The sequence below is a fragment of the Eschrichtius robustus genome, chromosome 5, assembly GCF_028021215.1.
Source record: "Eschrichtius robustus isolate mEscRob2 chromosome 5, mEscRob2.pri, whole genome shotgun sequence".
Lineage (NCBI taxonomy): Eukaryota > Metazoa > Chordata > Mammalia > Artiodactyla > Eschrichtiidae > Eschrichtius > Eschrichtius robustus.
The window spans coordinates 73,452,565-73,479,071 of record NC_090828.1 but is presented as its reverse complement, the minus strand read 5'-3'; the positions used below and the strand labels follow the sequence as shown (position 1 = coordinate 73,479,071).

At 39.5% G+C, this 26,507-nt stretch overlaps 1 protein-coding gene across 13 annotated transcripts in view; it reads left to right on the top strand.

Moving 5' to 3' along the window:
- The window catches only part of PKP4 (plakophilin 4), a 245,133-nt gene that overhangs the window by 49,130 nt on the left and 169,496 nt on the right, over nt 1-26,507 (top strand). The gene's annotated exons all lie outside the window — the stretch shown is intronic.

Here is a 26,507-nt window from a genome sequence, read left to right as displayed (position 1 = left end):
CAGGTTTGGGAAGATGATGGACTCAGCTGTGGGCATGCAGAGTTTTTGAGTGTCTGGAAGGACACCCTGTTGATGGCCAGGAAACATGAAAATTGAAACTGAGCTCAGGGCTCCAGATCCTATTTTTAGTGGTTAGCCTAGAAGGGGTCACCGAAGCCTTAAGATTTTACCTCCCCCAGCCCCCTTCCCCCCAGATAGATCTTGTTTGGAAAACCAAACACCTTAGGGACTCCTGGAGCTTAGGAGGAATCAGGAATCAGGAAACTGAGTCCTAGTCATACGAGCAGGGCTTCACTGAGGGCAAGGTTCTTCCTGCTGCCTGCTGCTGCTTTTGATAAACTAGTGAACGAAGTCGCTACTATACTCATGCAGCTTATATTTGAGATGAAGGGGAATGAGATCAGGTGGTGTTGAGTGTTACGATGAAAAATAGCAGGGTGGGTGAGGAAAGGAGAGAGGGCCATGGGATGACTGGGAGCGGGTTGGTAAGGTCAGGCTCAAGGTCAAGAAGGTCGCAGATGGGGACTTCCCTGGTGGCGCAGTGGTTAAGAATCTGCCTGCCAATGCAGGGAACACGGGTTCGAGCCCTGGTCTGGGAAGATCCCACATGCTGCAGAGCAACTAAGCCGGTGCGCCACAACTACTGAGCCCGCGCGCACCTAGAGCCTGGGCTCCGCAACAAGAGAGGCCACCACAATGAGAAGCCCGCGCGCTACAATGAAGAGTAGCCCCCCTCACCGCAACTAGAGGAAGCCTGCACACGGCAACAAAGACCCAACGCAGCCAAAAATAAATAAATAAAATTAAAAAAATACATACTGTGCAACAGAAAAATATGTGGATCATTAAAAAAACAAAAAAAGGTCACAGATGAAGTTACTCAGCACTATGAGGTAAAGGACCAAGAGTTGGAACGGGGGCATGCCAGGGCCTGGACCACCAGGTACAGGGGCACTTAGAGGAAGGGGCAGGGTACCGTGGTCCCTGAAGAGCAGGCGCAAGGCAAGGGGCCCTGGAATGGGCTGTGGCCCACCTCTGCCAGCCTTGGCTCTGGTGCTGCAGATCTCTGTGATACTCAGAGGACAAGTCCTTCAGCTGCAAGTTTGAGCAGTCTTCATTCTGAAACATTAAAACATTTGGAAAATAGTACATCTGAACTTTTTCCCTCAAAGCTGTACTGTGAAATTTGAATTTTAAAAAGATCGTGTAGTATTTTTGCGTTGGATGGTAACAAACTCACGTTTCTTCTAGGACTGTATTGCTTTACTTGCTCGCAACAGTTGAAAGAACCTGCCTTGAGAACCAGCAAACCCATTAGCAAGATTGGGCAAATGTGTCCCTGCTCTGAGCCTCCAGGCATCTCTGAAGTACGAGCCTTGATGTTAAATGACCTTCCTCAGGGAGCTTCCCTTCTCCTTCCAGGAGGGGAAGAAGGTCCCGGAGGAGTAGCTCCTACTTTTCTTTTTTTCTTTCTTTTTTAAGTATTGGTATTACTCCCAAGTTTATTTAGGAAAAAAAGTTAAAAGAATAGGAATTTGGAAAACCGCTCAACTAGATGAGCATCAAGGTCCTTCCCGTATCCAGAGCTACTATTTTTATTAGTCCTCAAGTATATGTTGCTTCCACGTAATTTAGCCACAGAAATGTTTAGATTTGTGTTGGTGACCTCGGATGTTTCTGACAGAAGTGCTTCTTGACTAATCATGTATTTGGTACAAGAGCATCCTTAGGGATAAGGGTTTTTACTATGTTTAATACTCCTTGTTTTGTGATTACTTTTGGAATCTGATCAAGAATTGACAAAATTATCTCTTCAAAATTTATACTTACGTCTATTTATTTTTAACCTTTTAGTAAAGCTTTATGAATTAAAATATTCCAAAACTCTGAAGAGAATAGGAAAGGGTTAGAGTGGAATTTTTCCCTATGCTCTCTGACTAAAATGCATATATGAAATGTTGCCAAGAAGCTCCTATAGATGTAATTTCATCTTGTGTACTTTTATTTTATTTTTTAAAAAATATTTGTTTATCTATTTGGCTGCGCCGGGTATTAGTTCCAGCATGCGGGATCTTTAGTTGCGGCATGCGGACTCTTAGTTGCGGCATATGAGATCTAGTTCCCTGACCAGGGTTCGAACCTGGGCCCCGTGCGTTGGGAGCGCGGAGTCTTAGCCACTGGACCACCAGGGAAGTCCCTCACCTTATGTACTTTCAGAAGGGATGGGGCAGCCAACTGCTAGTTAAAATATTTTATTTTTGACTAGGGAAGAAAAATCAGATGTGGTTAGGTTAATAAGAGAACTGCTAAGTGTTTTCTAAAAGTACCATGTTTAGTTTATGGTCATTCTTCATGACTGCACTCACTTTTAGAGGACATAGTCTTGTGGGGTGCTGCCACTACTTTGTCTCTCATGAATAACAGTGAGGAATTATAGAAAGTCAGGGGTGGGAAACGGCCGAGGGATTCCTCTGGTCAACCTAAGGCCTGTTCCATCCAGACATAGACTCTTTTGTTCTTTCCTTTGCTTTGAAGGCCAAGGTGGCATGCCCATCGCTTGGGTGTTTTCATATTCTGTACATTTATCATGATACATATGTTTTGCAGTGGTGCAGATGTATTGATCCATAAATGATTGATATCCCATGCTGAATCAGAATACATGAATTCAAGTCTAGAGAGAGACCTGTGTGTTTCTCAGTGTTTCTGTGTGACTGACCACTGTGATGTATGAGAATGAGTTTATGCTGTTAATGGAGTGGCTTTGTTGTGATGTAATTTCAGGAGCTGCTCATGGCAGCTGTTGAGTCGAAAGTAAATTGAAAGCCAGCTGGTTTAGGTAACACAGTGGTGAAGATCAACAGGGTACTGTGAAACCAGGACTCGGTTATGGCAACATGAGACTCCCAACTAACTCTCAGATGTGTTTCATCTGACATTTCCCCAGCTCTGTCCCTTGCTGAACTGGCTCCATTTGAAAACTTTACTTTCTTAGGGGAATGAATTGCAGGTCTTGTAATGGGAACAGACGGCTTCTCGGTTAGTTTAGTATTTTTCAGTTCTTTTGGATCATGAGATTATTGAAGTTAACATTGATGGCTTGCTCAAACTTCTTTTGTCTCTCTCACAGGTAGCAAAAGAGAAGAGAAAATGCATTCTATTACGCAATTGATAAGAAAGTGATGTTTGGGACCGTGGGGTCCATAGAATGTTGTGAATGTAGACTGCTACCAGGAAGAGCTCTCGAAACCTTTGTTGCCAATTGAATGTGGGTAATGTGAACCCAGTGCCCTCCAGGGTGAGCGCTGGTCCACAATTGAAATATTCCCGGATCCATCCCCAGGAGTAGACTTCCTCCATCTCTGCTCATTGTGGTTCCACCACAGGGTGGCTGTTGCCTTCCTCCTTTAATAGGTGCATCCAATTTTCCCCACTCAGAGAACATTTTATCCTTTAGGCATTGTGTATAAGACATTGAAGATAGAAAGGAAGATGCCAGTGAGGGAAAGTTAGGAACCACTTTGTGTCCTAGGCAATTCTTCATTCCCACTGACAGTTCTTCCATGTGTTTTGTAGTAGTTTATAATTGATATATAGGTAGGGAATTGATACTGAGAGATCCAGCTGCTCTCAGAGTAGGAGTGTAGTGACTCAGAAAGAGAAGAGAATTGTTGAGCTGTAAAATGAGCAGGTTGTCATTTCAGTATCTTTTTCTATCCCATCAAAGTGCCAGTTTGCTCCATCTTCACCAGACATTTTAAATTAAGTGTCTTATTTATCACGGTGCCTCTGATGTTCAAAATTATATATGTTACCGTAATTCTTAAGAGTTGTGAGGGTACATACTTCCATGTGGACAGATGGTACTTTTGACACAGTCTTTATAATCCCAGTAGGCTGATTGGGCATCAAAATTTTATACTCACACTATTACCTTAATTGTAGAGAGATTCTGGGGGTGGCTTTGGAAAGTCATCTGACATGTGTTCTCTTTCTTTGCACTGCCAGAGTTCTAAATATTTATTAATCATCACTTATTTATACTCTGTAATGTGATACTTTATTGGTGAATGTTCCACCTTTCAGAGGGCATTAGGTAGGTTTTCTGCAGTATGTAAGAGACATATGAGCATGTCCCTGTCAACCTATCAGTGAACTTCGAATCATAGTTTATGATCTTCAGATTAATAAAGGCAAGTCTCCCCCACCAAATTAAAATGATAAGAAAATGCATCTAGGGCACAATATTTTAAACTCAAAATTTGTACTTATTTTTTGAGATCTGGTATGTCACACTAATTTAGATTCTGATAGATTATGAATTTGTAATCAATTCATTTTGATAAAGTTATCTTTGCACTCTGAATAATGAAGTATTAAGCAAAAAAAGAAAAGTAAAAAATGTTTGACATGTATATAAACATAGTTAATCTTTGAGGTATTTTACCACACTGTTTTAGAATCACGAAATGCTGCTTTTGATCTGTTCATTAAATCACAGCACAGATATCTATATTTTTATTAGCAGCAGTAAAAAACATGTCTTTAAAGTATGGAATAATTCAGTCCCTTTATTTTCCTGCCCATTTAATTGGAACAGGTGATGTTTCAGTATATTGAAACATAATCAAGACTTTGATAACAGCTTTCTAGATTATTGCAGGAATCATAGCTCTGATTTATAGGGTCTCATTAAAAATACACTTTATTTACTAGATCTGCAACTGAGAATTTAGAAATACTAGTGTGACCACATTGCGACATAGGTTGTGTTATCTCCTGCTAATGGAATGTAGCTTCCTTGACTCATAGCTATTTTCCTAAGTTCTTCCCTCAAGAAAGTCAAACCCTCACCTAAAAAGAAACGAGTTACCTAAGTAGGAAGATTGAAAATGAAGTCTGACTGTTTCTGACATTTTTAGTGCCAACTACTGAACAAAGGACTTTTTTAGGGAAGCAGTGTATTCAGTGGTTCTTTGAATATGAGCCATCTAATATATTAAGCATTTTTCAGCAAGTACAGCAGTAGAGTGCCAGTTTCTGTTTTCAACTCCTCACATAGTAAAACCTGTTCTGTTAGCAGGCATTGTATGAAATACCCCAGCACATGTGCTAGACACCAAAGAAAAGACAGACGTCTAAGACAAGGGTCCTGGTTTCAATAGACTTAAGTCTAAATAGGTGAGGGAACATTTATAGAGCAGATACAAGTGAGTGAAAACGAGCATTGTGTGCTGGTGGTGTTTAACTAGATTAGAGTAGAGGGCTGAGTCATTAAAAAAAAAAAAAAAAAGGCATTTCCAGAGCACACCGAGAAATGCCTTCATAAGGAGAGGCACATACACAGTCTGTGTGTGCAGAAGGAAGAAACAGTTTGGTGAAGCAGAAGGCAGTGAGCTTGGTTTTACGCTTGCTTGTGGAGTTTGAAATGACAGGAGGTGGAGTGGCTACGCTCTGGAAGCAGCACAAAGTCCAGGGCTGGAGCTCTGGGGTGGGGAGGAGGGGCTGGCTCTACTCACCCAGCCTCAGGCAGCAGATCACAGGCCTGGAAATCGCACCATAATGAGAGGCTGCGTTGAGGGAGCCACTGCTTGCTTGCAAGGATGCCCACGGTTTGGGGACAAGCAGATGCAGTGGGGCTCCTTCCAGATTTCCACCTCACTCTGGCCTCTGATTTCTGTGGTGATCTGTACTGCTCTAACTACCCGCACCGTCCGCCATTCTTCATCCTTCAAAGGCCTGCTCAAGTCCTCTTGTTCCAGAAGACCACAGTGGTCAGGGAAGACCTCTGTGAGCCCGAGTGGGTTGAGGGAGGAGAAGAATGCAGGCAAGAGGGAACACGCAAGTGTGTATAAAGCCCAGCTTACAGTCCTCTACTGTGACACCAGTCTTCACAGAACCTTTTCTCAAATCCTTGAGGTCGACGGTTTTTATTTTCCATACATATTGTATTACGTTGATCAAAAGTGTGGTTTTTGGTTAATTTGAGACACAATGAGTTTTATTTGAATGTTGAAACTTATCAGTACTTCGAAACAAACAAATGTTCTACCCTTTGGAGGAGGAGAATTTGCTGAAACTTAGAAAAATTTAATGTGTTATTTATCTGATGAATAACATTTGCTTGGTGAACTCTATTACCAGACTGAATTTCCTTCCGGAAAGCAGTAACGAATTTTATTTGAGAGAGAGACACAGACAGACTGACACACTGAGACCAGTTAGGAAGACATTTTCAGAGTGAAACATTTTCTGTTTTCCAATTTGTTTTTTGTTCAAGCTTTCATAAAGAAAACATTTATTTACCTTCCCTCTGTGACATGCCATTTAAATTTTACACGTGAAATAAGAGCATATGTAAACACAAGCTAGTCATAATAGATACCCACTCTGAATCCGTCCTATTGGGTGTTTAATAAAAAATCCTGACTAAAGCATATTTAGTCATAAAAATGGGCAGTAGTAAAGCCAGTAGAAATGGTATGGTATGAATTGTATCTTAATTTTTTTTTAATGTTATAACATTTTAAACATTTAAAGTTTTTCTGGTTGCTTATTGCAAATTTGAAGACAGTTCTGTATTATTATATATTCACTTGTAGGCATTTGTGCTCCCGGGTGACCAGACTAGAAAGACACAAATACTGTGAATTTTAACAAGGACAGGCTTTTATTTTAAAATGTACAAAATAAAATCACCTAGGTGCTTTCTGGATGTCACATGTGGAACACAGAACCATGCTTTCCTGGTTCTTGGTCTTGAAGTTGTTTGCACTTCAGATGATTAAATGCACTGTTGTTGTTGTTTTTTTTTTAACTGAAGTACAGTTGATTTACAGTGTAGTGCCAATCTCTGCTGTGCAGCAAAGTGACTCAGTTATACACATATAGACATTCTTTTTTATATTCTTTTCCATTATGATTTATCACAGGATATTGAATACAGTTCCCTGTAAATGCACTGGTTTTTTAAAGCAAAATTTAGAACAGATTTTAAAGATAAATGATAACCCAGAATTAAGGCATGGTTCTGCAGAAGTTGATTTAAACCAGTGAGTGTTGAAAGAGTTGACTTTCATTGCCATGCATATGGTGGCCACGCAGTGCAAGGGCACAGCGGATACATGGCAGTGGTAGAGACTGTGCACGGGGCATGTAAAGCCTTCACGGGCAGCTCTGTGAGTACGTAGCTGTTTTCATCCTGTTCTGGAGTGACTAAGGGACGTATGTTCCTCATGGTGACTGACCTTTGCGTTTGTGTGGGTTTTGTGTTAACCCTTTCTTACATTTCTGAATTGGAGTGAGCCACTCCTCAGCTAGATTGTTTTCTGGGGAGAACAACGAGGGGTAGAGGCCAGGCCTCCCCAAACCTCATCCTGAGCTTTGAAGTCCCCACAGTGCTGACCTGAGCCTGTCCTCAGTTCTGCACTTCTGGGAACCAGGACTAATCTATAAACCAGACCACTCATTTATTAATTTATGAATTCATAACTGCCAACATGTCCGTGGTTGCTGAGAGGGCGTCTCCCTTCTGGCATCTGAGTAACTGTTGCAGTGGTGAACCGAGAATCCTGTCAAAGGCGAGGAGAGTTTCAAGAGAGATTTCATTTCAGGACCATCTCTGTCCCTTATAGTGAAAGATCTTATAGAGACGATCTTTCTAGTAATCTCACTTATTTGACTTCCCCAGACAGGGCCCTCATCTAGGTTTTCCTCTTCTGTGCTTCACACTCACAACTGTCCCCTTCTCTGATTCTGATGGTAATTACACGTAATGGAGCAGAAGTCACATTTTGATTCTGGTCTGGATGTTGTCGTCTTTTCCTGATTATAGTTTTTATAAAGTTCTTAAGGGGAATGCATTTACTGGTTCTTAGTTTATTTCCCCTCACAGCCAGTCTTATCCTTATTTTATTAAATTTTCTAAATTCTGTCTCCTGGGAGCAGCCCTCTTTTCTTTCTCTCTCTCTATTGTATTTGGATGCTCCCTGTGAGGATATGGAAGCAAAGAGGGTAGTGATGCTTGGGGACTTCTCGTAATTTCTTTAAACAGACCACTCGAACAATGAAGGACAGGTTTCCCAGGATTGTATTCATCCTTGTATCCCCAGGAACTTGGCACATGGGGGACAGAAGAATAATTGTTTCCTATTACAGGTTTTGCATGGTGTGTTCTTTTTGAAGTCTTCTTAAATGTTGTTGCTCTTTTCCCCACAGTTGCTTTCTGGCTCCTCACTGGGCTTTCCAGATGTTTTCCCGCTGCTCTAAGCTGACACCATCTAACTTTTACCCTTTCCTACTCTTCCTTAACCGTGTTATCTAACTCCAGGTCACATTACTGCCTTCACTGGGGCGCTGGTATCTGATTCAGTTGGACTCTTTGCCTCAACTTTCACCATCATCTTAAGCAATTTAAAAGACCTGGTAGACGACCCATGCTTTGCCTGCCTTCATAGTTCCTTCATCTTCTCATCTCCAGAGTTTTCTCTCTCCTCCTCCTCGCCACCCTAATTTTAGACTGTTGGCATTCTCTGAACACAACACATTGTGATGTGTTATACCTCTGTCTTTGTAGTAACTCTCATCTTGCCTGATGTCCCTCTTCCTATGGCACGTTTTATGATCTTTACTGTTGCATTTATCACACTATTTTTATTCCTTTCTTTCCTATTAGACCGTGAGCTCCTTCAGCATCTCGATGGTCCTGAAACCTAACACCGCCTGGCACCTATTATAGATGTTTTTTTGATAGAAGTGCAGGTGTATTGTTGTTCTTTCCTTCAGTTTGTTTCATTCTTCCACTGAACAAACGCTATTGAAACACGTACTGTGTTTCAGGCACTTGGATTGGTGCTGAGAATACAGTGGTGATTCAGATGAAAACAGTCCCTGCGCTCACTGAATCTAGAGTGTATGGTTAGGGGATACAGAACAGTGGATAGGAAATTCAGTATAGTCCACTGCATGCTCCATCTGTGATCAACAGAATGCTAGAAGCTTTGTAGTTTTTTCTTGTGCTTTCTTCACATAGCTGTTTGGAGATGTTAAGTGTGAAAATGTGTCTGTCTGTCTTCTTGAAAACAAAATACAGTATTAAGCGTACAGAATTTAAACTGATTAAAGGAGACTGAAAGTTAACCATCATTTCTCTGATTTTAACTTGCTGAAAACAGGGACAGAAAGAAAGGATTGTTATTACAGTTGTTAATCTACCATACTTCCAGTTTTGATGCCTTTTTAAATGTAGAATTTTCCCTTTTACTCTAAAGAGCTACTAAAAAAATTGGAATCATTACATGCACTATTGCTTAAATCGGTATTATTAAAAATGACTTTAAGCATGTATAAGATCAATGTTTTTGATGATACTCCAGTTCACAACTGTCAGCTTCTCTCTATCACCTGTGCTTTCAGTAAAGTGCCTTCTAGATTAACATCTGTCTTAAACTGGACATGTTTTAGGCTAATTGTTATATATCCCAAATGGGGAGTTGATCTTCCCAACCAAAATACCAGTGTGTGCCATACACCAGGTCTATTTCCACATGACTGTTCACAAGACAAGTATGAAAAATAGAATTAAAACTCGCACCTGGCCTGGAGCAGGCTGGGTTCTTTTTCTGGAAAACCATTTATTCTTTCATTTAGAAATGAAGTTTTCCAAGAAATTGGTACCCAACTTACAGCCAAAACACAATTCCGTGCTTAATTTTGTTGGCAGGAATCTTTACTGAAGAGAACTTAAAATTTTCTGTACCATTTTCTTAAAAGTACTTAATGTTTTTCTTTTAATAGACTGACATCACTGGAAAAGCTAAGAGAGCCAAATTTTAATTGTGAAGGATAGGACAGTACCCTAACTTTATTTACTCATTAGTAATAATTATTATTATATTGTGGGATTTCCCAAAGCATGTTCCTCAGAATGTTAATAGGTGACCTCAAAATGATTGAGGGTCAGATAAGTGTAAGATACTGAGTTAGATGAGATTAAACAGGTTCATCTACTTTTAAGATTTCTCAGTCTTTAAATGCTCTGCACCACTGCTTCTCAACCTTGAAGGTGTATACAAAACACTGGTGATCTTATTCACATGAAGACTGTTTCAGTAGGTCTGGGATAGGGCCTGAAATTTTGCATTTCTTATAAGCTCTAAAGTGCTGCCAGTGTAGCTGCCCCACAGGTCTCACATTTAAATAACAAAGGTTTTTTGGAATCTTCAAGAGAAAGCACGCTCTGTAGCATTTCCCACACTTACTAACCATAGAAACATTGTTTTTGACATATTAGAAGTAGTCCATGCAGCATATTTTGAGAATTTGAAATTTTAAATTGAATCTTTCAAATTACAAATGAATTTGTAATTTAAATAGAAGTCGAATGCAATGCTTCTGAGACGTCTGATACAGAACTTGTAGGTTATTTTCAGCTAGACAGCCTAGTGTAAATCCCGAGACACTGAGAAATCATTTAGCTAGTCCATGTAAAAAGAAAAATCACTTATCATGAACTAAGTAGGCAGACTCTGCATAAGATAACAGGTTGTTACTAGACTGTATACTTTTTTTTTAACAGACCTTATAAATGTTATTAAATGCCCAAGTCCTTAATTAAACAATTTTACTTTGTTTTTATTGCCTGTAGTAATTCACTTATAAATTACCATTTTTCTAAATCCCCATATGTGCTGTGCTAGTGGTTTTATTAGTCTTTAATCTTTAACACTAGCATTTGATATGAAAAACTAATGATAAAAGTAAATCTTTTATTTAAACAGCTTGAGATTTGATATGGCTTGCCATGCCCTTAATTGTATATGATATAAAACAGGAGTCTAGGGAGGTTTTTGAGAAATCTGTTGAACCTAGAGCAAATTTTTACATATAAAAGCTTAATAAAATTAATTAATACATTATAGGTGGACTTTTTTCCCCACGTGGGTCCTGCTGCTGCACCTGGTATAGTGTCCTCATTTATACATACCTACTGAAACCCTGCTTTGAGCACCTGCTTCCTGTATTTGAGCTCTTAGTGCCCCATTTATCTCGAGATGTGTATTTTATTATAGTTCTTTATTTACCTTGTCTTTCCTTTTAGGCTGTAAATTGGCTTGGAGATCAGGGTCTGATTCATCTTTATATTTTCAGTTACACCTAGTTTATAGTGTGGTACATAGTAAGTGGAAGATCAATAATGCATTAAATAAACTATATCTTTAGAAGATACTTCAGCATGTAAATTTTAATTTTTTAATCTTACAACATTTAAAAATAATGTAAGTTAAATTTTTTCCCTTTATCCTCATTTTTTGTCTTCATGGTTGTATCAGTTAGTTTTACTTATTCATCATATAACAAGTCATCTGAAATCTCAGTGACTCAAACAACGATTTTTAAATTTCTCACAATTCTAGGTTGATTAGGAGGTTCTGCTGATCTTGCCTGGGTTCACTCAGGTGGCTACAGACAGCTGGTGACTTGGTCAGGGCAGGACTTTCTAACATGGCCTGTCTTACATATTCCAAGGTCTTAGCTGGTATGGCTGGGATCGCTGGGTCTGTGTTTCCGTAGCATCTCTTTTTTGTTTTGTTTTAACGTCTTTATTGGAGTATAATTGCTTTACAATGTTGTAGTTTCTGCTGTATAATAAAGTGAATCAGCTATATATATACATATATCCCACATCCCCTCCCTCTTGCATCTCCCTCTCACCCTCCCTACCCCACCCCTCTACGTGGTCACAAAGCACCGAGCTGAACTCCCTGTGCTGTGCAGCTGCTTCCCACTAGCTAGCTATTTTACATTTGGTAGTGTATATATGTCCATGCCACTCTCTCACTTTGTCCCAGCTTACCCTTCCCCCTCCCCGCATCCTCAAGTCCATTCTCTGCGTCTGTGTCTTTATTCCTGTCCTTCCCCTAGGTTCATTGGAACCATTTTTTTTTCTTTTTTTAGATTCCATATATATGTGTTACCATACGGTATTTGTTTTTCTCTTTCTGACTTACATGACTCTGTATGACATGCTCTAGGTCCATCCACCTCACTACAAATAACTCAATTTCATTTCCTTTTATGGCCAAGTAGTATTCCATTGTATATATGTGCCATATCTTCTTTATTCATTCATCTGTCGATGGACACTTAGGTTGCTTCTGTGTCCTGGCTATTGTAAATAGTGCTGCAATGAACATTGTGGTACATGTCTCGTTCTGAATTATGGTATTCTCAGGGTATATGCCCAGTAGTGGGGTTGCTGGGTTGTATGTTAGTTCTATTTTTAGTTTTTTAAGGAAACTCCATACTGTTCTCCATAGTGGCTGTACCAATTTACATTCCCACCAACAGTGCAAGAGGGTTCCCTTTTCTCCACACCCTCTCCAGCATTTATTGTTTGTAGATTTTTTGGTGATGGCCATTCTGACCAGTGTGAGGTGATACCTCACTGTAGTTTTGATTTTCATTTCTCTAATGATTAGTGATGTTGAGCATCCTTTCATGTGTTTGTTGGCAACCAGTCTATCTTTTTTGGAGAAATGTCTATTACGGTCTTCGGCCCAGTTTTTGATTGGGTGGTTTGTTTTTTTGAAATTGAGCTGCATGAGCTGCTTGTATATTTTGGAGATTAATCCTTTCTCAGTTGCTTCATTTACAGATATCTTCTGCCATTCTGAGGGTTGTATTTTTGTCTGGTTTATGGTTTCCTTTGCTGTGCAAAAGCTTTTAAATTTCATTAGGTCCCATTTGTTTATTTTTGTCTTTATTTCCGTCTCGCTAAGAGGTGGGCCAAAAAGGATTTTGCTGTGATTTATGTCATAGAGTGTTCTGCCTATGTTTTCCTCTAAGAGTTTTATAGTGTCTGGCCTTATGTTTAGGTCTTTAGTCCATTTTGAGTTTATTTTTGTGTATGGTGTTAGGAAGTGTTCTAATTTCATTCTTTTACGTGTAGCTGTCCAGTGTTCCTGGCACCACTTGTTGAACAGGCTGTCTTTTCTCCATTATATATTCTGGCGTCCTTTATCAAAGATAAGGTGACCATATGTGCTTGGGTTTATCTCTGGGCACTCTATCCTGTTCCATTGATCTACATTTCTGTTTTTGTGCCAGTACCATACTGTCTTGATTGCTGTAGCTTTCTAGTATAGTCTAAAGTCAGGGAGTCTGATTCTTCCAGCTCCGCTTTTGCTTCTCAAGATTGCTTTGGCTATTAGGGGTCTTTTGTGTTTCCATACAAATTGTAAAATTTTTTGTTCCATTTCTGTGAAAAATGCCATTGGTAGTTTGATAGGGACTGCACTGAATCTGTAGATTGCTTTGGGTAGTATAGTCATTTTCACAATATTGATTCTTCCAATCCAAGAACATGGTATATCTCTCCATCTGTTTGTGTCATCTTTGATTTCTTTCATCAGTATCTTATAGTTTTCTGAGTACAGGTCTTTTACCTTCTTCGGTAGGTTTATTCCTAGGTATTTTATTCTTTTTGTTGCAGTGGTGAATGGGATTGTTTCCTTAATTTCTCTTTCTGATCTTTCATTGTTAGTGCATAGGAATGCAAGAGATTTCTCTGCATTAATTTTGTATCCTGCAAGTTTACCACATTCATCGATTAGCTCTAGTAGTTTTCTGGTAATATCTTTAGGATTCTCTCTGTATATTATCATGTCATCTGCAAACAGTGACAGTTTTACTTCTTTTCCGATTTGGATTCCTTTTATTTCTTTTTCTTCTCTGATTGCTGTGGCTAAAACTTCCAAAATTATGTTGAATAATAGCGGTGAGAGTGGGCAAACTTGTCTTGTTCCTGATTTTAGAGGAAATGGTTTCCGTTTTTCACCACTGAGAATGATGTTGGCTGTGGGTTTGTCATATATGACCTTTATTATGTTGAGGTAAGTTCCCTCTGGCTACTTTCTGGAGGGTTTTTAATCATAAATCGGTGTTGAATATTGTCAAAAGCTTTTTCTGCATCTATTGAGATGATCATATGGTTTTTATCCTTCAGTTTGTTAATATGGTGTATCATATTGATTGATTTGTATATATTGAAGAATCCTTGCGTTCCTGGGTTAAACCCCACTTGACCATGATGTATGATCCTTTTAATGTGTTGTTGGATTCTGTTTGCTAGTATGTTGTTGAGGACTTCTGCATCTGTGTTCATCAATGATATTGGCCTGTAGTTTTCTTTTTTTGTGACATCTTTGTCTGGTTTTGGTATCAGGGTGATGGTGACCTCATAGAATGAGTTTGGGAGTGTTCTTCCCTCTGCTATATTTTGGAAGAGTTGAGAAGATAGGTGTTAGCTCTTCTCTAAATGTTTGATAGAATTCACCTGTGAAGCCATCCGCTCCTGGGCTTTTGTTTTTTAGAAGATTTTTAATCACAGGTTCAATTTCAGTGCTTGTGATTGGTCTGTTTATATTTTCTATTTCTTCCTGGTTCAGTCTCAGAAGGTTGTGCTTTTCTAAGAATTTGTCCATTTCTTCCAGGTTATCCATTTTATTGGCATATAGTTGCTTGTAGTAATCTCTCATGATCCTTTGTGTTTCTGCAGTGTCAGTTATTCTCCTTTTTCTTTTCCAATTCTATTGATTTGAGTCTCCTCCCTTTTTTTCTTGATGAGTCTGGCTAATGTCTTATCAATTTTGTTTATCTTCTCAAAGAAGCAGCTTTTAGTTTTATTGGTCTTTGCTATTGTTTCCGTGAATTCTTTTTCATTCATTTCTGATCTGATCTTTATGATTTCTTTCCTTCTGCTAACTTTGGGGTTTTTTTGTTCTTCTTTCTCTAATTGCTTTAGGTGTAAGGTTAAGTTGTTTATTTGAGATTTATCTTGTTTCTTGAGGTAGGATTGTATTGCTGTAAACTTCCCTCTTAGAACTGCTTTTGCTGCATCCCATAGGTTTTGGGTCTTCGTGTTTTCATTGTCATTTGTTTCCAGGTATTTTTTTATTTCCTCTTTGATTTCTTCAGTGATCTCTTGGTTATTTAGTAGCATATTGTTTAGCTTCCATATGTTTGTATTTTTTACAGTTTTTTTCCTGTAATTGATATGGAGTCTCATAGCACTCTGGTCAGAAAAGATACTTGATTCAATTTCAATTTTCTTAAGTTTACCGAGGCTTGATTTGTGACCCAAGATATGATCTAGCCTGGAGAATGTTCCGTGAGCACTTGAGAAGAAAGTGTATTCTGTTGTTTTTGGATGGAATGTCCTATAAATATCAATTAAGTCTATCTGGTCCTGTGTGTCTTTTAAAGCTTGTGTTTCCTTATTTATGTTCATTTTGGATGATCAGTCCATTGGTGAAAGTGGGATGTTAACGTCCCCTACTATGATTGTGTTACTGTCGATTTCCCCTTTTATGGCTGTTAGCATTTGCCTTATGTATTGAGGTGCTCCTGTGTTGAGTGCATAAATATTTACAATTGTTATATCTTCTTCTTGGAATGATCCCTTGATCATTATGTAGTGTCCTTCTTTGTCTCTTGTAATAGTCTTTATTTTAAAGTCTATTTTGTCTGATATGAGTATTGCTACTCCAGCTTTCCTTTGCTTTCCATTTGCGTGCAGTATCTTTTTTCCATCCCCTCACTTTCAGTCTGTATGTGTTCCTAGGTCTGAAGTGGCTCTCTTGTAGACAGCATCTATACAGGTCTTGTTTTTGTATCCATTCAGCCAGTCTATGTCTTTTGGTTGGAGCATTTAATCCATTTACATTTAAGGTAATTATCGATATGTATGTTCCTATTACCATTTTCTTAATTGTTTCGGATTTGTTACTCTAGGCCTTTTCCTCCTCTTGTGTTTCCTGCCTGGAGAGGTTCTTTTAGCATGTATTGTAAAGCTGGTTTGGCGGTGCTGAATTCTCTTAGCTTTTGCTTGTCTGTAAAGGTTTTAATTTCTCCATCAAATCTGAATGAGATCCTTGCTGGGTAATCTTGGTTGTAGGTTTTTCCCTTTCATCACTTTAAATATGTCCTGCCACTCCCTTCTGGCTTGCCGAGTTTCTGCTGAAGGATCAGCTGTTACCCTTATGGGGATTCCCTTGTATGTTATTTGTTGCTTTTCCCTTGCTGCTTTTAATATTTTTTCTTTGTATTTAATTTTTGATTAATATGTGTCTTGATGTGTTTCTCCTCGGATTTATCCTGTATGGGACTCTCTGCTTTTCCTGGACTTGATTGACTATTTCTTTTCCCATGTTAGGGAAGTTTTCAACTCTAATCTCTTCAAATATTTTCTCAGACCCTTTTTTTCTTCTTGTGGGATCCCTATAATTTGAATGTTGATGCGTTTAATGTTGTCCCAGAGGTCTCTGAGACAGTCCTCAATTCTTTTCATTCTTTTTTCTTTATTCGGCTCTGTGGCAGTTATTTCCACTATTTTGTCTTCCAGGTTATTTATCCGTTCTTCTGCCTCAGTTATTTTGCTATTGATTCCTTCTAGAGTATTTTTAATTTCATTTATTTTGTTGTTCATCATTGTTTTTTTGCTCTGTAGTTCTTCTAGGTCCTTGTTAAACGTTTCTTGTATTTTCTCCATTCTGTCTCTAAGATTTTGGATCATCTTTACTGTCCTTACTCTGAATCCTTTTTCAGGTAGACTGCCTGTTTCCTCTTCATTTGTTTGGTCTGGTGCATTTTTACCTTGCTCCTTTATCTGCTGTGTGTTTCTCTGTCTTCTCATTTTGCTTAAGTTACTGTGTTTGGGGTCTCCTTTTTGCAGACTGCAGGTTGATAGTTCCTGTTATTTTTGGTTATCGTTATTATTTTCTGCCCCCAGTGGGTGAGGTTGGTTCAGTGGCTTGTGTAGGCTTCCCGGTAGAGGGGACTGGTGCCTGTCTTCTGGTGGGTCAGGCTGTATCTTGTCCTTCTGGTGGGCAGGGCTGCATCTGGTGGTGTGTTGTGGAGTGTCTGTGAACTTAGTATGACTTAGGCAGCCTCTCTGCTAATGGGTTGGGTTGTGTTCCTGTCTTGCTAGTTGTTTGGCATGGGGCATCCAGCACTGGACCTTGCTAGCCATTGGGTGGAGCTGGGTCTTAAGTGTTGAGATGAAGATCTCTGGGAGAGCTCTTGCTAATTGATATTATGTGGGGCCAGGAGGTTTCTGGTGATCCAGTGTCCTGGACTCAGCCCTCCCACGTCAGCGGCTCAGGCCCGGCACCTGGCTGGAGTACCAAGACCCTGCCAACCACCCAGCTCAGAAGAAAAGGAAGAAAGAAAAAAAAATGGTAAAAGCAAACCTATACAGACAAAATCACCCAAAGAAGCATACACATACACATTCACAAAAAGAAAAAAGAAAAAAAAAAAGTATATATTTAAAAACAAAATTGGAAGAGAGCAACCAAACCAATAAACAAATCCACCAATGATAATAAACACTAAATACTAAACTAAGATAAACTTAAAACCAGAAACAAATTAGACGCAGAAAGCAAACCCCAAGTCTACAGTTGCTCCCAAAGTCCACTGCTTCAATTTTGGGAACATTTGTTGTCTATTCAGGTATTCTTCAGATGCAGCGTTTATCAAGTTGATTGTGGGGTTTTAATCTGCTCCTGAAGCTTCACAGAGAAATTTTCCTTTCTCTTCTTTGTTCGCACAGCTCCTAGAGTTCAGCTTTGGTTTTTGCCCCGCCTCTGCGTGTAGGCAGCGCTCAGGAGTCTGTTCCCTGCCCAGATAGGAGGGGGTTAAAGCAGCAGCTGATTAGGGCTCTCTTGCTCACTCAGGCTGGGGAGAGGGAGGGTACGGTAGTCATAATTGGAATGCGGGGCGAGCCTTAGGCAGCAGAGGCCAGCATGACGTTGCAACAGCCTGAGGCATGCCGTGTGTTCTCCCCGGGAAGTTGTCCCTGGATCATGGGACCCTGGCAGTGGCGTGATGCACAGGCTCCCAGGGATGTATGGATAGTGACCTGCGCTTGCACACAGGATTCTTGGTGGTAGCGGCCACAGCGTTAGTGGCTCATGCCCGTCTCTGGGCTGATAGCCGCGGCTCGCGCCCCTCTCTGGAGCTTGTATAAGCGGTGCTCTGCCTTCTGTGGGCACACTGGGAAGGAATCCCCTTTCCTCGCGCACCCTGAAACAAAGGTCTCTTGCCTCCCTGGCAGTTCCAGACTTTTTCTCAGACTCCCACATGGCTAGCTGTGGCGCACTAGCCCCCTTCAGGCTGTGTTCACGCAGCCAACCCCAGTCCTCTCCCTGGGATCTGACCTCCGAAGCCCGAGCCTCAGCTCCCAGCCCCCACCTGTCCTGGCGGGTGAGCAGACAAGCCTCTTGGGCTGGTGAGTGCTGGTCGGCACTGATCCTCTGTGCAGGAATCTCTCCGCTTTGCCCTCCGCACCCCTGTTGCTGCGCTCTCCTCCTTGGCTCCGAAGCTTCCCCCCCGCCCGCCCACCCTCATCTCTGCCAGTGAAGGGGCTTCCTAGTGTGTGGAAAGTTTTCCTCCTTCACAGCTCCCTCCCAGAGGTGTGGGTCCTGTCCCTATTCTTTTGTCTCTGTTTTTTTCTTTTTTCTTTTGCCCTACCCATGTACGTGGGGATTTTCTTGCTTTTTGGGAAGTCTCAGGTCTTCTGCCAGCGTTCAGTAGGTGTTCTGTAGGAGTTGTTCCCCATGTAGATGTTATTTTTGATGTATTTGTGGGGAGGAAGGTGATCTCCACGTCTTACTCCTCTGCCATCTTGAAGGTCTCCCGCAGCATCTTTTAATCCCGAGCTCTTTCATGGCATAGTGATCTCAAGGTTCCCAAAGAAGCTGCAAATCCTTTTTAAGGTTTAGCCTCAGATGTTGTACAAAATCACTTCGGCCACATTCTGAGTCATAAGAGGCCGTCCCCACATTCAAGGGGCAGGCAGTGGGCTCTGCCTCTTCCTGAGAGGAGCAGCAAAGGGATAGTCCTCTGGAGTTCCTCTGTATGCCCTTTATCCCAGTACGTTAAATAAGAACATTAGTACAGTTTTAGGGGGGTTTTTTTGTTTGTTTAATTAAGTAATTAATTTATTCATTTTTGGCTGCATTGGGTCTTTTTTGCTGTGTGTGGGCTTTCTTTAATTGCGGCAAGCAGGGGCTACTCTTCATTGCGGTGCACGGGCTTCTCGTTGTGGTGGCTTCTTGTTGCGGAGTGCAGGCTTCAGTAGTTGTGGCTCACAGGCTCTAGAGCATAGGCTCAGTAGTTGTGGTGCACAGGATTAGTTGCTCCATGACATGTGGAATCTTCCCAGACCCGGGCTCGAACCCATGTTGCTTGCATTGGCAGGCGGATTCTTAACCACTCTGCCATCAGGGAAGTCCCAGTTTTACTTTCTTCAGCTCCCCACACCTCTCCTGCTGATATCATGGGGAGTTTCTTTAGGTTTAATCTTCAATGTCCTGAATTATCTGCTTAACACTTGTTTCTTGTGTACTAACCCTTCCCTGATCATATTTATTATTTGGTTGCAGAACTTCCTTTAAAGAGTATTGAAGCCACATTTTCTTGGGTCCTGGTATGTCCTAAAATGCCTTTCTTTTCTTCATATTTGAATAATAATTTTTGGTCAGTACTTAGAAGTTATTACTGTATCCACTGTAGTTGATAAGAGGTCTGATGCCAAACTGATTCTCATTCCTTTGTAAGCAGTTTATTTTTCCTCCATGGTAACATTTACAGTCTTGTCTTTATCCTTGGAATGTAGAAATTTCAATGCATTGGTTCTAGATGTAGTCTGTTTCATTCATTTTATTCACTTATTGGCCCATTTAAATATTAGGTTTCACCTCTGAGAAATTTTCATTTCTTACTTCTTTTAGTATTTATTCTCCTTTTTTCTCTCTTCCTAGTACTGTTGGTAAATAAACGTAACTTCTGGATCTAGTCTCTGGTCTCCAAACTGTTCTTTTATCTTTTTCATCTCTTTCTTTCTCTCTCTCTCTCTCTCTTTTTTTTGGGTGGGGGGATGGGGAGTGGGGTGCTCAGATAGAATTATTTACATCACTCTTATGAAATCCTCTTTTTACAAAAATTCATTTTGCTATTCATTTCATTGATTGAGATTTTTGTTTTTATCCTGTGTCTTCTTTTCAAGGTCTCTGGCTGTTTCTCTTTTCACATGCACAGTACAGTTTTCAATTTTAACACTAAGGATGTTAGTCTACCTGTTCCACTTTACTTTTTCTGTTTAGGGAATCTGTCCCTTCTGGGTATCAGTGCTGACTGAGGCCCTGCTCTGTCTGGATCCCTCCTTCTTTGCCTGTGGCAACTGCTTGAGCATGTCCAGGGCAGGGGCCGACTGACCACCTAGTGGCATTGTCTCTCTCCCTTTGATCATCTGATCACGGCCCAGGCCTAAGAGCCTCAAGTTCTGGGGTCCACTGACTCTGAGCTCCCTCACCAACTGCTCCAGCCTCTCAAGCAGGCTTTTTTTTCTTTTGCGTTTTGGTTTCTTATGGTTATCTTGCCATAGGTCTGCAGCCATTATTTTTCTAGTATGTCGGCACACCAATGGCATTTTTTGAATCTCTAGACTGGCTAATTTTCTTATCTTAAATAAGAGAAAATGCCTTTTCCGTTATTTCATGGTGTCGTGAGTTGGAAAAGAGCGGAAATGTATGGTCATCGGAAATGTATGGTCTCCATCCAGTCATCCCCCTTCAGAGTTAATTATGTTCTTATCCTATTGGTTATCCCCATCCTATCTCTTTTACACCCTTTAACATGCCAGACATCTATATGCTACAAAGGATCCCAAATCCTAAAAAAACTGAACCTGTGTTATTTTCCAAAAAGGTGTCCTCTTTTGCTCCCCGTAAGAAATGTTTTTTGGAAAGGTTGAAAATACCAGAGTGCAGTCTGTGTTTATGCAACATAGAATTTTTAGTTTTCATTAACAGTTTTGCAGGATTTACCTGTCATGACAGGGACCATGTCAGCACTCCAGCTGACTCGAAGGAGCGTCGTTCACGCTGCACACAGTGCGAGAGGCCGCCTCGAGGTGTGAGCCGTGCTATTATTAACCATGCGTTTCATTTTCAGAAAGTACTGTTGAATAGTATACAGGGTTGAGGGCATTCTATTTTGTAATGTGAGCCCCCTTTTATTGAAATGAATTCCAGACATTTATGAACCATGAAATTATATTTAGTGTAGCTTTATAACCAGAAATAATTCAGTTCTCTTAAAAATGGATAATCTTTAGTATTTAAGCTATTAAACACTACTGTATTCTGTTTCTAAATACGCTAAATTATTCTGTTTATAAATTATATGTAATAAAAATTTATCATATGCTCGTTCCACTATATTAATATTTTTCCTTTTTCACAAAAAAATAACTGGGAGAGTGAATAAAAAAAAAAATATATATATATATATATAATTATGAAAATTCAAAAGATACACATCCGTTAATTACTGCCCACGCCAGGCCAGCACCCCAAAAGTTCTTCATGCATCCTTGTGAGATCACAGCCTCTTCTTTCCCCAAAGAGGTAACCATTCCTCTGGCTTTGGTGATAACCATTTCCTTGGTACCAATGCATGCATCCCTAATAAACATAGTTTTATCTTGCCTATTTTTTAAACTTTACATAAGCAGAATTCTACTGTTTGTTTCTTTTGTGACTTGCTTCTTTTATTCAACATTATGCTTGTGAGAGTCACTCTTGTTACACAGCTGTCGTTCATTTGTTTTATTGCTGTAGGTGAAATACATTGCATGAGTATACCACAATGTATTTATTCATTCCACTGTTAATTGTCATTTGGGTTATTTGCAATTCATGGCTTTCACGAAGAGTGCTGCCATGACCGTACTTATATGTCTCTCCAGGTGTTTGTGTGCAAAAGTATCTCTATATAATCAGGAATGGAATTACTGGGCTGTGTAATACATGTTATCAGCAGCTCAACTAGATAAATGCCAAAATGCGTTCCAAGGTTATGGTTCCCATTTACACACTCGTCAGTAGCCTGTGATTTTTACCATTGTTCCACATCTTTGCCAAAATTTGATATTGATAAAATGTATTGCCATTTTGGTGGTTTTGTGTTGATATCTCATTGTAGTATGAATTTGCGTTTCTCTAATTACTGAAGAGGTTGAGCAAGTCACTATTGGCCATCTAGATGTTCTCTTTTCTGAAAGACCTATTCATCCCTTTTGCTTATTTTTGTGTCAGGTTGTCATGCATTGATCTTTTGATTGTAATAATAAATCCATAAGTCAAAATAATTAACCACTATATCTAATCCATTCTCTCAAATTACTCTGCTGTTTGGCATATAGCTCCCTTCTAAATAAATTCTTGTCAGGAAATTGAAATTTTTTGGATGAACTGTTTGATTAGAAGTTCAGTATGTAACTATCTCTAGGCTTCCTAAACAGTTGCAGATTTTTGTAATGCTTCTTATTTCCAAGATATGTTTAAACTATAACTGTGAAAAGTATCTAGTATTCCTTTTAGAATTCTAGAATAGACTCCATATGGTACTGAAGGTGTTTTACTTTTGAGGCATATTTCTAATTCCCAGTACTTCATTCTTTTCTTCTGTAATATCTGTTCCAGTTTCATTATAAGTAAAGCAAAGAAACTTATCTTTGCTACATTTGATACTCAGTAATTTTTAAAAATTTTTACTCATAATGTTTTGTTCATCTAATGCTTGTTTAACAAACTTTTATTCTATATTATTAATATATTGCTTTGAATCAAATTTAAATATTTGTGCTTATTTTCTGTCCTTTATTAGTCTTAATTTGTTCTTAGACATCTTTATTTTATCCTACCAATTTTGAAATGGTTGTTATCAATCATCATAACATTTTCTGAGTGTTCAAAATGAAGTCATGAGATGTGTGTTATACTCCAGATTACTAATGCAACAGAGTGGGAAAAAAATACATAGTCTAATTTATTTCACTGGATAAGACAAAATAAAGTATACTTATTATACTTTGACCAAAAATTATCTGTAAGGAGAGTAAAATGAGTAAATAGAGGAAAATCCAGTATCTAGTTGATCTTCTATCTCAGAAATTTAGTGAAGATGATTTTGTGGATTAGTGTTATCTGTGGTAAAAGGGATTGTAGTTATTGAGTCTTAGGTTATACCTATATATTACATCCACAGCCTGCAAAGAAAGCCTTAGATAATCACACTAGAATGTATGTGGCCTGCATCCTTGAGCAGAAAAATTTCTTGTTAATTTGTAAGAGTTCACTGTAAGACACACACACACAATATTATGCTAACAGTTTCACACAAAAGCTTATTTGTGTTCAATAAATGTAGCAGTGAAAACACATAACCGTTCATAGTCAGCTTTCCAAAAAGGGTTTCACAAGGTTCAAAAGAATGCCGTCCAATAGAATGATAAAAATAGAGACCTGAGCAAAGAGGAAATTTAGTAATGAGAGGCTGGGATAGAATGAGAACACAGTTGTAAGAGTTGGTCACAGACTCCTCTGAGCTTTTTGTGTAGCTGAACGGAAACAGGCAGCACTAAGATTTCCAGTGCCCATCATTCCCTCAGGAAAACACAGCATCCTGGCCTTCAGGTGCCTTTTTTGCACAGAGGTGTGTTATGGTAGACGACATTCTGAAAACCCCTGAGGAGCATTCACATCCATTCAAAATGTAGGTGTCGTCATATCCTAGTGTCAGCCTCAAGATTCAGAGAACTTTGTTTCCCGATTCTAACACTCACCCAGTGCAGGATGCCTTCTGTACCATCCCTGCTACTTGATCATCTGCACTGTGATTGAAGACCTCTTGCGATGGGGGATGTACCACCTTTGGGGTTAACAGTTTTTGAAATTTTGGACATTTGACTCTTCACTCCAAAAGGAAAGACCTCATGAGCTTGCCCTCATGGCTCCAATCTTTAGTTTTATAATATAATATTAATATATAAATATAATAAAATATAGCTATTAGCCAAATTTGCTTCAGAGTATAAAGACAGTATTAATTTAGGTTAATACAAGTTTGTTACAAAACCATTAGTTTTTGGTCTAGCTTTTGGGACCAAAAAGTCTAAACCTGGGAAGTCTAACTTTACTTGTACTTGGCAGCCCTGAAGAGGTTTGTAGACCTTTTGCTTGTCTGCGTGGTCCTTGTCTTCTTCAGGTCACACTTTCTCTTCCTGTTTCATCAGCTGTTCCTCCTGTGTCCTCGGCTAAGCTTTGAGCTCATAAGGAGCGGGAGCTGTAATTCATTTTGTCCTTGTTCTTGCGCCTGAAATCCGTCCTCATCCTTTCATCCTCTCTTGAATGGATACACTTGTGTTCATTCCTGTTAATGTGCCCCCCATAACTGGACATGTCCCAAGGCACCTGAAGAAAAGGTGTACGCTCATTTGTCCCCTTCTTCTTATCACCTTAAATGCTGATATCCATATAGCATAGCATCACCTTGGCTTTGCGGCAGCCTCGATTCCCTCATGGTTCACTCATTCTGCTCTTGACTCTGAAGTGCCTAAATCTCCTCCCCTGTGTGCTGCTGAGCTAAACTAAATACACAACCCTACGTTGATCCCTGGTGTTTTTATCTCACTAGAGGCAGCTCATCACTGCAGTATAGCAGTGGTTTTTGTATTTGAATTTCATCACCTGGTAAATACAGTATTCTTACTCATTGAAGAATTTGAACATGCCTTGTATATTATTATTTACATTATGGCTAAAGTTTTTGGTTAGGGCTGGGCCAAGATCAGTGCTCTCTGGCATTACATTAGAAACCTCTGTTGGTTGATACATTTTGTTCAGCTATTTACAGATTGTCAGAGTCAGCAGTTGACCTTGTGCCAGCCCCATTTCTATGCTGATTATAATACCATAGGGGACTTCTAACACCATACATGCCTCAGCAGAGTCTAGACACACTGCATTTCCACGGTTACAGTGCCAAAGAGAAATTAGACCAGCTTAACATGACTTTTCTTTGGCGTGCCCCTTTTTGGTTCTCACAAATCATCTCTTGGATAAAATCCTTGTAAGAATCTCACCCAGGATCTATGTCTAGCTCTCTAGTTTGTAACGTGAAGAGAGTCTACTTTCTTCTTTCCAAAAACAGCAATGGCATTTTCCTGCTTCCAGTTTTCTGGCACCTCTTCCATTCTCTGTGATTCTCCAAAGAGCCAAAATGGTTCAGCAACTTATTTGTAAGTTTTCTCAGGTCCCTAAAATGTAATTGCCCAACTCAGGCAAATTGAGATCATTGAGGGAAGCGCGAGGCCTAAGTTCCCACCCTCTCTTTGCTATATAAGTACCTATTGCTTTTTTTTTTCTTTGCTAATGGAGAGAGGTAATAATATTCTGTGACTTTAGTCTTAGCTTGATTCCTTCAACTCCTCAAACTGTTATGAGAACTACAAGTAAGTGAACAGAATACTTTAATAGGTGTATAGCTTGTCAGTATTATGGCATCCCTCCTCTGTCCCATGTTGGTAATGGTATTTGGGGACTGTTCCAGAGATGAGGTGTAGAGAAGTGTCTCATCCTCAGTTATGCCTGGGTACCCTGGTCATCATTCTGTATCCCATAGGTGTGATTGCCTGCGATGTCTCCTAGGCTTTGAGGAATCTGAGAATAAAAACATCATACCTACCTATGAAAGTCTCCTCTCTTGCTAAATAGTAGTTTCTTGTACAAATTTATAACCTCTTCGCCACCTCTTCCTATCAACTTCAGCATTGTTATTCCACCACTTGTATCTTGCTATACTTTGCCTTGACCTGATTCATATTTTGCTGCCTCAGCTAGATGATGAGCCACTAATGGTCAGTGACCTTGCTTTATGCCTGTATTCCCTTATCACCCTGCATATTACATGGGCAAAGTGGTATTCAGAAAATGCTCATCTGATGTCATAGATCTGGAGAGTCAGCAAAAAATAAATAGTATGAAATTAAGTATGGTATACTCACAGTGATGTAATATAATTACAAAAATATAATTCAGTATCTTTCTTTAAACAGTAAGGATGCTCCTATTTTTAGTACAGAATAATTACTTCCCCAGTGATGTTTCTATTTCTCTCTTTTTCAAATTCTCTTTGTTCACTGAAATTTTGCTTCTCTTTTTCTTACACATTGGTTATTTCATGGTATGATATTCTTGATATTTTAAATTTTTGTTTCTTGGCATTATTTGTTTCACTGTTGCATAGTAACATTTTTGTTCTTTGCAACCACCTGCTTATTTTAAGGTGTGTAGTTTTTCAGTGGCATAGAGTGCTTTCATATCTTTACTAGCCTTAAATGCAAAGCTAGGATCTTTAAGTGGGGCATTTTTTTCTTCATAGACCTTAAATCTTGTACATAATGAACACTGGCTAAATACAGTTATTTTATCCAGTTGATGATATTTTAAGTGTACTATTTTATATCTCAACACAACATACGTACTAAAAAATAAAGATTGCCATAAAAGTCATTCCATGGTGTTGTATGAAGAGTTAGTAAGCTATTTTTGTAAGTGAGGAAAGGGTGGCTCATGTTCAAGGCACTTGGGTTTTGATCC